At 38.4% G+C, this 10960-nt stretch overlaps 1 pseudogene; it reads left to right on the top strand.

The window, feature by feature from the left end:
• Window positions 1-7212: 7212 nt before the first annotated feature.
• Window positions 7213-7973, top strand: LOC149219720 (potassium transporter 7 pseudogene; annotated as a pseudogene).
• Window positions 7974-10960: the final 2987 nt, after the last annotated feature.

The following is a 10960-nucleotide window of genomic DNA, read 5'->3' as shown; positions in this document are numbered from 1 at the left end:
CATCTCTCCCCTCTGATACTCCCCATGCTTATAACCTAAGATCTCATCTTTCCACACCACAGGATGGCAGATCTGGACTGGGCCTACTACCCTCCCCTTCAAACCACAAGCCCAACCCTGGCCGAAAATCACACCTTTCCAAATCTATTCTCATAGTGGGGGTGGAAGTCGCCTCTGGCAAATAAGCCTCACTTGACCGGGTACTTAGAGCACCGAACACCCATGTACAGTTGCCCCCATGAAGTGGCTCTCTTTCAACTGTAGGGGCATGGCTAGCTCGCCCAAAAAACTAGCCCTCAGAAGACTATTTGAATTTGAGTCCTTAGACATCATTTTCCTACAAGAAACCTTGGGAGAAGCTGACATCTTCTCCCTTATACTCGGTTCCCTGAAGCCTGGCTAGATTTTCCAATCCTTGGATGTAATTGGATGTTCAGGTGGATTGGCCTTATGATATAACCCTCACTCCATAAAATTGAGGACCTCCTAGGGAGGGTACGGTTTTATTGGCATGGATATCTTCTCATCTGAATTGGGAGTGGACCTCTGCAATATCAATGTATATGGACCATGTCATAACAGAGAGGCATATTGGAATCTATTTCTCAACTTATCGATCATGTCCCTGGAAAATCTCATTATTGGGGGTGACCTAAATTTCTCCATTGGATATGGAGAATCCTAGGGGACCAATGCACAAGTGGATAGGCTCACTGAAACTATGGAGATGTTGCTGGAATAGCATCATCTAACATACATTCCCATGAACAGGCCCCTTCTACTTGGAGAAATCGAAGAATAGGTGAAGCTGCATTGGCTAGAAGGTTGAATAGATTCTTGATTAGGGACTCTCTGATACAAAAACTATCCCTCTACAGACAATGGGTGGGAACAGGTGGGATATCGGATCACTCCCCCATATACTTGGAGCTCTCTGGTCCACAAAAAAAAAACCAGGGGCACCCTACAAATTCAATTCCATTTGGTTAAAAGACCCATCCCACAACCAAATGATAAATGACTTTTGGCGACTCCATCCACCTTCCAGAGGCAGAATTTGGGCTAAAGGTTTTTGCTGTAACCTCACAATGCTAAAAAAACTCTCCATTAAATGGGCCAAGGAAAAAACTAAGAGAGATGATAGCACCCTCACTACAATGGAGCAATCTCTGGCTTCACTATAGGATGAGCAGAATAGAGGGTTTGCATCTACTAAAGCCAAGGATCAGCTTATTGAACTAGAAAACCAGAAGATCAAAATTCTAAAGGATCGAGAAGAAACTTGGTGACTCCGAAGCCGAGCAATTTGGTTGCAAGCAGGGGATGAAAACACAAAGTTTTTCCAAAACTACGCAAAAGGAAGGAAAATCTCCAATACTATCTGGCATATGCCTATGGAAGATGGAAGCAATGCATCTACCTTCGATCAACTCTTGCAGCTGGGGAATTTACATTTCAGAAATCTCTTCATGGCCCCCTGAGAGGCATCCGTTACTGAAATTGTCCAAATTGAAGGGCACTTCCCCAGATTTGTTGATGAGGACTCAACCGAGGATCTCATTTCCCCAGTTACACAGGGGGAACTTGAAGGAACGCTAAAATGGTTCAAGAAAGACAAGAGCCCAGGGCCGGATGGATGGACTATTGAATTCTTCCTTGCTTTTTATGAACTCGTGGACCTGACCTACTTAAGGTGGTGGAAGAATGCAGATCATCTGGATGTATGTGTGAGGCCATCAATAGTACTTTCATTGCTTTAATCCCTAAATCTGACTCCCCTGCATCTTTCATTGATTTTCGGCCTATCTCCCTTTGCAACTGCTTGTATAAAATCATTGCCAAGATCATTACAAATCGGCTCTGTCCTATCCTGTCTAGACACATCTCCTCCGAACAATTTGCTTTTCTCCAGAACAAAAATATACATGAAGTTATTGGCACTACACAAGAAGCCCTACACTCTATTAATCACAAAAAGATCAAAGGAGCCATTCTAAAAATTGATCTTGCCAAAGCTTTCGATAAGGTCAGCTGGTTTTATATCAAAATGAACCTCACCCATCTAGGTTTTCCCCCTCCCTTCCAACTGGATCATGTGCTATATTAACTCAACAATCTTTAGTGTTCTCATTAATGGCTTTGCCTCGCATTTCTTTCATGCTGAGAGAGGCCTTCGACAAGGATGCCCACTTTCCCCACTTCTCTTTCTAATTGTTATGGAGGCCCTCAGTAGACTCATTACATAAGCCAAAAGGGAAGGTCGATTGCATCGGATACAAATGAATGACCTCTGTCACCTCACCCATCTACTCTTTGTCAATGATGTCCTTATCTTCCTCGATGGCAGCCTGTATGACTCATCTACCTTCCATGGCATTCTTAAACTTTTTGCAAAAGCCACCGGAATGGAAGCAAACCATACCAAATCCACCATTACTCTCTCATATACATCAGCTCAGGAAGCCAGATTTGCATACGAACTCTTTCCCTTCCAACAACATCTCTTGGAGGATGGTCTAAAGTACCTGGGTTTCTGGCTAAAATCCCACAGATATGTATTGCGGATTGGATTTGGCTTGTAAGAAAGATTGAGAAGAGGCTAAAAAACTGGAACCATCGTTTCTCTCAAGGGCAGGTCGACTCGTTCTCATAAAATCTGTCTTGGAATCCACCCCTATATAATGGATGACATTGGTCTGGATCCCCAAAGGAATTCTTGCCCGCATATAAAAGATTTACTGAATATTCCTTTGGAATGGATACAAAGAGGGCAAGTCCTATGCATGGGTTGGTTGGAAACAAATCGCTCTACCAAAAAAATGGGGAGGGCGGGGCTTAAAATACCTTTTAGCATTTGCACATGCACTAGCAGCTAAGATGGGATGGTCGTTGCTCACTTCACAGAACCTCTGGACCGAAGTCACATACCACAAATACATCTGGCCTCAACATCTCATGGACTGGATTCACATCCCAACTTGGCCACGTACTGGGATATCTATCGTTTGGAAATCCATCCTCCATACTATGCCCAGCATTCGAGAGGGTATTTCCTGGAAAATCAATGAAGGCAATATGGCACGAATAGGCATGGATCCATGGTCTGGTGGGGGAAATATGCATCATCTACCCCCGGATCTCATCCAATACCTAAACTAGAGGTAGATTAAGGTAATTAGCCAGATTGTAGACATGGAGAACAACTCCATTTTTGAACAAGCCTAGTTATCTGCACGACACCTGGGCATTCCCGAACACTGGCACCAAAATTGGGAGGGTTATATAAATTCCCTCAACGAAGCACATGCTTGCATTACTGAGGGACATGGTGAACTCATTTGGACCTCGGCTGAGCATGGGAAATACTCTCCCAAAGTGGGATATCCAAACCTGCTAATGGATCGTAAACCACCTGCTCTCCTAGATTGGTGGACAAAAATCTGGAAACTCAAAGCACCCCCACGAGCTAGACTCTTTATGTGGAATGTGCTCAATAACAAGACTCCAACCGGAGAAAATCTTATGCGCAGATCACAATTTGGGCCACATTGGTGTGTCCTCTGTACACAAGCAGCAGAGACAAATGAACACCTTTTTTTAACTTGCCCTCTCACTATTCAGCTGTAGCAACAAATAATACAACTCCTCAAAAAACAAGGCAGTTGGCATAGACTCTCGATCATTGAAGCATGGAACAATTGGAATGTTGAAAACTTAGACAACAAGTCTTGATGCTTACCCCTCCTCATTTGCTGGAATAAATGGCTGACCAGAAATAACATCATCTCTCAAGGATCTCCGACACGATGGCCAGTCATTACTGCAAAAATTGTAGCTGCATATCAAGACATCCCCAAGGAGACACAGACTACTACATCACGACCTCATGCCCCCGAAATTATAGATCGAACTTTCCCATGGGCATATTTCGATGGAGCAGCCCAATCTCATGGATGTGCGGGAGGCTTTATTTCATACCTATTTGATCAACACTATTACCAAATCAAGATGGGTTTGGGAGAGGGTACAAACAATTTTGCAGAATTGATTACTCTCAGACACTTATTGCATTTTGCACTTGCACACTCATGCAATAATATTAAGATATTTGGGGATTCGAAAATCATCATAAACTGGTTTAATAACATAAATAATTGTCATGCTCATTCACTTAGAAACATTCTGGACAAGATTATGGTTTACAAGGCCCAATTTAAATCCATCATCTATCAACACATTTACAGGAAACATAACGAGGATGCTGACAAGTTATCCAAGGAGGCCACGACAAAACCCAAAGGATTGTGGATGATACAAGAACAACATGGAACAAATCAATATCAATACTATCATCAGCCATACATTGACAGAACATATCCTTGGAGGGACCAGACACAAAATTTTTGATGGGCATTAACAACTCAGTTTTTTATATATGTATATATTTATGATATGTTATTTATCTACTGCAAGCAAACTCTGAACACCCTGTGTGGTGAATATGTACAACACTCTAATGGTATGGCTTCAGCACATATATATATTTTTTGACAAACTATTGACCTGGTTTCGACCAGCAGTTATGCATATGCCTATGGCATCTACTACATGTAATTTTTCAAGTTAATGGAAGATTACAATTTTTCCTTGGGAAAAAAAAAGAACGCCAGTCTCAACAAGAATTATCAGAGGATGACCTACCCATAGTAGATATTTTGCAGAAAATGAAAAAAGGGAATCTTAGAAGAAAGAAATATCGCAAAGGAATAGAGGATTTATCCCAAACCAAGATCCTTCCTCAGAAAGAGAATCCAAAAGCTAAAAAGAGGAAAACTCAGGGATTACCGACCTCGGGTCTAAGAAGAAGTATCAGATTAAACACGGTGCAACAAGCAGTCTTAGGAGCTGCAGAATATATCGATCTTGAGGTGAAGGAGCAGACTGAAGACCTTGTAGACTCTCCAGAAGAATCACCAAAACTGTCACCAAGGGTGTCATCACCCCCCTTCATTTCACCTCCAAGAAGTCTAGTACATAGTCCAGGTGTTGATCCTGTTCAACAAGAAATTTATGACTACATAGAGTCATTAGAAAGGAAGGAAGAAACAACTAAAGAGTCAATCCAAAGTCTAGGAGAAGGAAGTAATCAATTCAATGAGCCACAAGAACCTTCAACATCTAATGTTTTAAAGCAAGAAATCTTTGAGCTAGAGACATTGAACAGATACCTCAAAAATGAAAATCAAACACTGAAAGCACATAATGGAATTCAAATTGCAAAGAGTGACAACCTTATTCTTCACTTGAGTTTATGGTACAAAAATAACAAGAAGTTGAAGAAAGAAAATAGGGCAATGCAAAGAGAAATCATCAATCATAAATAGAAAATCCTCATGAAGAAACCAAGAATGCCAGTGGTTGCCAAAAAGAAGAAGAAAGTGAATCCTGAATGTGATAACCAAAAGGCACAAGAGAATGACAATGATGAATTGTATGAGGACATACAAAACCTCCAGTGTGGGGGAATGTAGAGTCCAAGGACTGCTTTACCTTGACACCCTTTTTGCCTATACTTCTTCCTTTTTCCTATTCCTATCACCTAAATAAATGCAATAAACATAAGGTTTTGTTAAGGTAAGCACTTACATGTCCTCTTTTTCATATTTTGTCTATATACCTTATTATTTTATTAAAGTTTTCATTCAACGACAGAATTGACCTGATTCTGTAGCTAATCCACAAATTCGCAACTACCTCCATTATTGACAGGGTTCGAGTGCACCAACGCAACAAAAGAAGATATGGATAGATGAGGAATGATCCCCTCATGGATTCTTTCCTATTCTCTCAAGCCAATCCTTCAAGAAAATCACACTGTAATATGATCAACCTCAAAGTCAACTGCAAGATCATATGTCAGAACAGAGTCTGAATTTCACGAAATATTATCGATTTGCTTTTCCAAATAGCAAATCGATGATTAAGCGATATAGTTTGGTTTAATAGGGATCGTAATGAAGATACGTAGGCTTAAAAATGTCCTACTATTGTTTGAAGAAATGTTATAAGAACAATGGCCGCTCTGTGTTTTGGTGTGTGCCGTTGTATGCAACTGTTGAAGAACATCCTGTCAAAACTATTTGCGATTAATAGACTTTGGTTCATACTTTCCATGCTGCATTGATTAAAGATTGTTGACTGTCTCGTGGAGGGCCCCAACGTTTAGTTCAAGTCTTTGATCCATTGCAAATAGATTTCCTTTGATTTCTTAGAGTTAAATTATGGATGCTCTATTTTATGTTTTAAGATGCAGTCTAATGGAATTTGCGATTAAATTGTTATCTGCAATCAACAATTTCATTTGCTTTCTACCCAGTATAATTTGATCATCTCATTTTCTTTCTACCTAGTATAATTCAGCTATCTCATTTCACAGTTTGGTTGTTTTATAGCTTATCAATTTAGTTCTTGTTTGAGTGAAGCTGCAATAGTTAAAGAGTGACAATCTTTTTCTTGGCAACTGAATTCAAGCATCATTCATTTCCAATTCGATAGAATAGATCTCTTTTGCACATGCTTTCATAGTTAGTCTAGTTTGGCTGCAGCATAAAATTCAAAATAAAATAAAAAATAGTCTAACAGAGTAGAGTTTAGGATCACTCTCCAACCATCCACAAAACTTGATTCAATTGAGATTAATTTTAGAATAACCAGCTAACAGATTTTAGGGACAATACTCTAATATAGACAGTAATACCATCTCCATATTAATTCTAAATTTAGACCTTAACAGTAACATAAATATCTTAACGACATAAAATAACTTCTATCACATATAGTGCACTCGTGCTTCATCAGTATACCTGCCCTGGTCAATAATTTATGCTGACAATTTAAGAACATTAAATTGACTAAACAAGAATTGGTAGACAAGGGAATGCAATAACCAAAAAAAGAGAATTCGAAACATTTGAGAAGAGAATTTGACAGTGAAGAGAAAGAAGCCTGGAAATTACATTTGAGAACAAATCTAACATGCATATATGTTTTCCACCATGTTCAAAAATAAAATTTAAAATGGGTATCTGGAGATGCTGGTCTCTGTATATCATGCCGCTATGTTGGAAATTGTTTTGTTCCTTGTTGTTTGTATGCCATTTGGCAGCTTGTGGTTGTTGCTTTTAATCTGGTCCGGGTTGAAATCATTGCCTTATGTACATAAAACTTGTCACTGGGATACCTACAAATTTTACACATTTTGTAACAAATCTTCCAGCGTTCCATCAGGTGCTTGTCTTTATATGCATTAAATCAGTGCCAGTGTCGTATGTTCCCCCAGAAGAATGGTTTCTCATTGGTCGCGTAGGGGCTAATTTCCTAAAGAGTACAGGTTATACAGATGCATTGTTCGATATGGTTACCACGATGTCCATGGGGATACTGATGATTTTGAGGATCAACTTATTCTCAACCTCAGTTGTTCATAACAAAAACATTCTTGCTCAAGTGACAATTACTCTGCAGACTCTACAGATGGAAGAATGGATGTGATTGGAACCCCTGTGCAAGGCTTGGAGAGAATTATAAGTTACGAAACAACAGAAGAGAGCATACAGTCTGTTAATCTATCCCATCTTCCATCACAGACCATCCAAAGCATACATGATCTTATAGAAACTGACTCTCCTCATCTAACTCAGAGGAGGAAAGTCTGATTTCTGCTACCTAGCAGTCCTGATATTGATTCTGATGTAAAGGATGAGTTGCAAGAACTTTTTCAGGCTAGGGAATCTGGAATTTCCTTTATATTAGGGCACTCTTACGTTAAAGCAAAAAATGACTCGTCTTTTTTAAAAAATATTGCCATTAATTGTGCATACAATTTTCTCAGAAAAAATTGCAGGGGACCTTCAGTGGCATTGCGCATTCCCCATATCTCACTTTTAGAGGTTGGTATGGTTTATCTCGTTTGAGTCAGGATCTATATACCCTGTTGCTGCTTCCAAAGGACATGGGCATCACCTGGCAGTTTTGATCTCTTTTCCTGAGTTTGGCATGGTTTATCTTGTTTGGGTCAGAGTATCATTGTACCCTAATGCAGTGGCCCATGCACATATATGCAGTCCAAACATTTTATGATGTGCGTGGAGGCAGTACATCTTCTGAAAAGAATTGGTACAAATTTAGCTTAGCAATGATGCATTATAAGCATCAACTTTAAAGGAAACAAATTCAGCTTTAAGAGGCCTGAAAACGTAACAACATTATAAAGCTTTCAGGCACTGCATATTTTCCCAGAACTAACATTAACTAGAATAGCGGTAACCTTGAAAATGAATCCTAACATAGCTTTTTTTTTTTTGGGATAAAATTCTTCATTTAGGTACTAATAGTATTCAAAATGTACATGGAATTCTACCAAAAACCTTGGCCGCTCAATCAACCACTCCAAAAAAATAGGCGGTTTCAACACAAAAATTCCCATGACCAAGACTAGGTCAGCATCTTGTGTAACATACAGACCGTTCACTTGTCCAAGGCATGAAAAGTAGTATACATGGTTTTATGAGAATTTTTTTTGGCATAAATCACATAATGATACATTTGTCAACGTGTTTCCGACCAACAAGTTCAGAACAAGTTGAAGAATCAGATCATGGTTGCACGTTAAATAGGGAGAGCAGATCTTCCAATGGCTAGGTTTGACAGGAAAATGACTATATTGGATTAAATTGGACCAACAACTATATTTGATCATGAAACGACTAAATTTACTAGCCAACTCGACTGGACCAAGGGATGGGGACAAGGAATAATATTATATTTGATAAAGTTATTTAATTATAATAATATTATTAGATAAATAGTTATTCAATGTATAATTAGTGTTTAATATCAATATTATTAATATAATATTTTTTAATGTTCTGAATGCCATTAATGTCTAATTCGATATAGACATTTTCTGGTCAAACCTAGCCATTGGAAGATCTGCTCTCCCTATTTAACATGCAGCCATGATCTGATTCTTCAACTTGTCCTGACGATGAACCACATTTGTTGGTTCGAAACGCATTGAAAAAAGTATCATTATGTGATTTACGCCAATTTTTTTTCTCATAAAACTATGGATCACAGAAGCCTTAGTTCAACAGTATACATGGTCACAGCCAGCAAGCCCACTAACATGGAATTACATCCCAGCTACAAGGTAAAATTATGTTCTATCTGAATCTAGAGTAATGTTTATGCTCACTGTTATTCCAGTTGGATTTGAGGCATGTTCTCTTGTATTTGTTGTTGAAATCATTAAATGTATTTGACGTCGACGATAAATGAATGCAGGGCCTCGTAGATCTGCCACAACCAAAGCCCCTATCAACCATCTCAACGTATGTTATTCTTGAAGTGAATCATAATTTTAATGGACATTTTTCTTGTCTGGTTTAAATATTAATGTTTTTGCATCTGTTAGTATGATCAATGGTAGTTTTAACCAAGTTTTGATATGCAATATGGAAAATAATAGCTTCTAAACCATATTCCATCAGACCCCATTCCAAAAATTGAATCAATGTTGGTAAAATTCATTGCATAGTTGAGTCCATGGGTTGTGGTATGGGGACATGTTGAGTAGTTGTTGTCAGTGACTAAGGTTTAAATTTGGACAAGCAACCAAGGGTAGAAATACTGTGTCCACATCCAATATTGGTTAAAGTCCCAACAACCTTGATGAGCCAATGGATGCCATAAATTAACATGAAACACAACTCTCATTGTCGACATCATTGCTGGCAAACATCATGCACCACACAGAATCCTAATGATTGTTTCCTCGTCCCCGGGAATGGGCAGAACTATGCACACGGAAAGTTGGAATTGTGAATGAATGATGATTCAAAACTTCAACCTGCCCATCTCCAGGCAACAATAATTAACAATATACTTGATACTTAAGGATTTCTACTATGGTTTATATGTTTGTTCTTTTTAGTTTAAAGAAAATATACTCAAATAGTGAAAATTAATCATACTACTCAGCATTATGTTTCCTTTGAAGATCATGGAAGCTTCTGTGTTTCAAAAAGAAATTAATGCCTCCAGTCCTTTCCAAGTGTAGTAGATTAAGATTTTACTATTAACTGAACAAACCTGCCATATTAAATAATATACAAATATTAAGAGAATCATATGCCCTTGTTGAAAAATGGATAGGGAAATAAAAACAAAATTTGTCAAAATTGCAACATGATATTGATGCATTCCTTGTGAAAAATAATTTCAAACTGAAATACTTCTAGTTTGACAATAACAATTTTAACAACACTAACAGGCTAGCTGAAACTGGTCAATTTCCTCAATATACTAAAGACCTTACAATGGAGATATATATGAGCTCTTATAAATTTTTAGTAATTCAGAGCTGATAGATTAGTATATCCAATCTATCTAAGCAAGATTTATACCATCTTTGCAAATGTATCAGTGCCTCCAAACAAGAATGCCTCCATCTACTCTATGCAAAAAGGCTTTTGTGACAGGATCAATAGTCTCCCTAGATGATAGCTTTGATTTATAAACAAATTGGACATCCATCAAACGATGGTTTTCCTTGGAGCGAGTCATGGAAAAAGTCCCCTCTAGGACATCGTCTCTCATTACTCGCATAGGAGGATGCAACAGAAACACCTATGTTGAGAGAGAAACATAAATGTTTTATCAAACTGCATCACTAAAGTAAAGTAGCAAATATCAAAAGCACAAATTACATGTTGAAAAGGACAACGAAATTTTCCCGAACCTGCTGACCCTAGTGCATTGAATTGTCTATACTAGGAGTTGTTGTCAATTCAACCTCATGGTTAGATGGGCTAGAAGGACTTCCCTGGGAAGGCCAAAAACACAAATTTTGGTTGTATGAAATCCAGTCAACTCTGTAAAACAAATAAACTAAAATTTA

The sequence above is a fragment of the Pinus tabuliformis genome, chromosome Q (assembly GCF_031772625.1).
Source record: "Pinus tabuliformis cultivar Carrire ecotype Pingquan chromosome Q, CPIR1, whole genome shotgun sequence".
NCBI classification, from domain to species: Eukaryota; Viridiplantae; Streptophyta; class Pinopsida; order Pinales; family Pinaceae; genus Pinus; species Pinus tabuliformis.
This window is presented reverse-complemented; position numbering and strand designations above follow the sequence as displayed.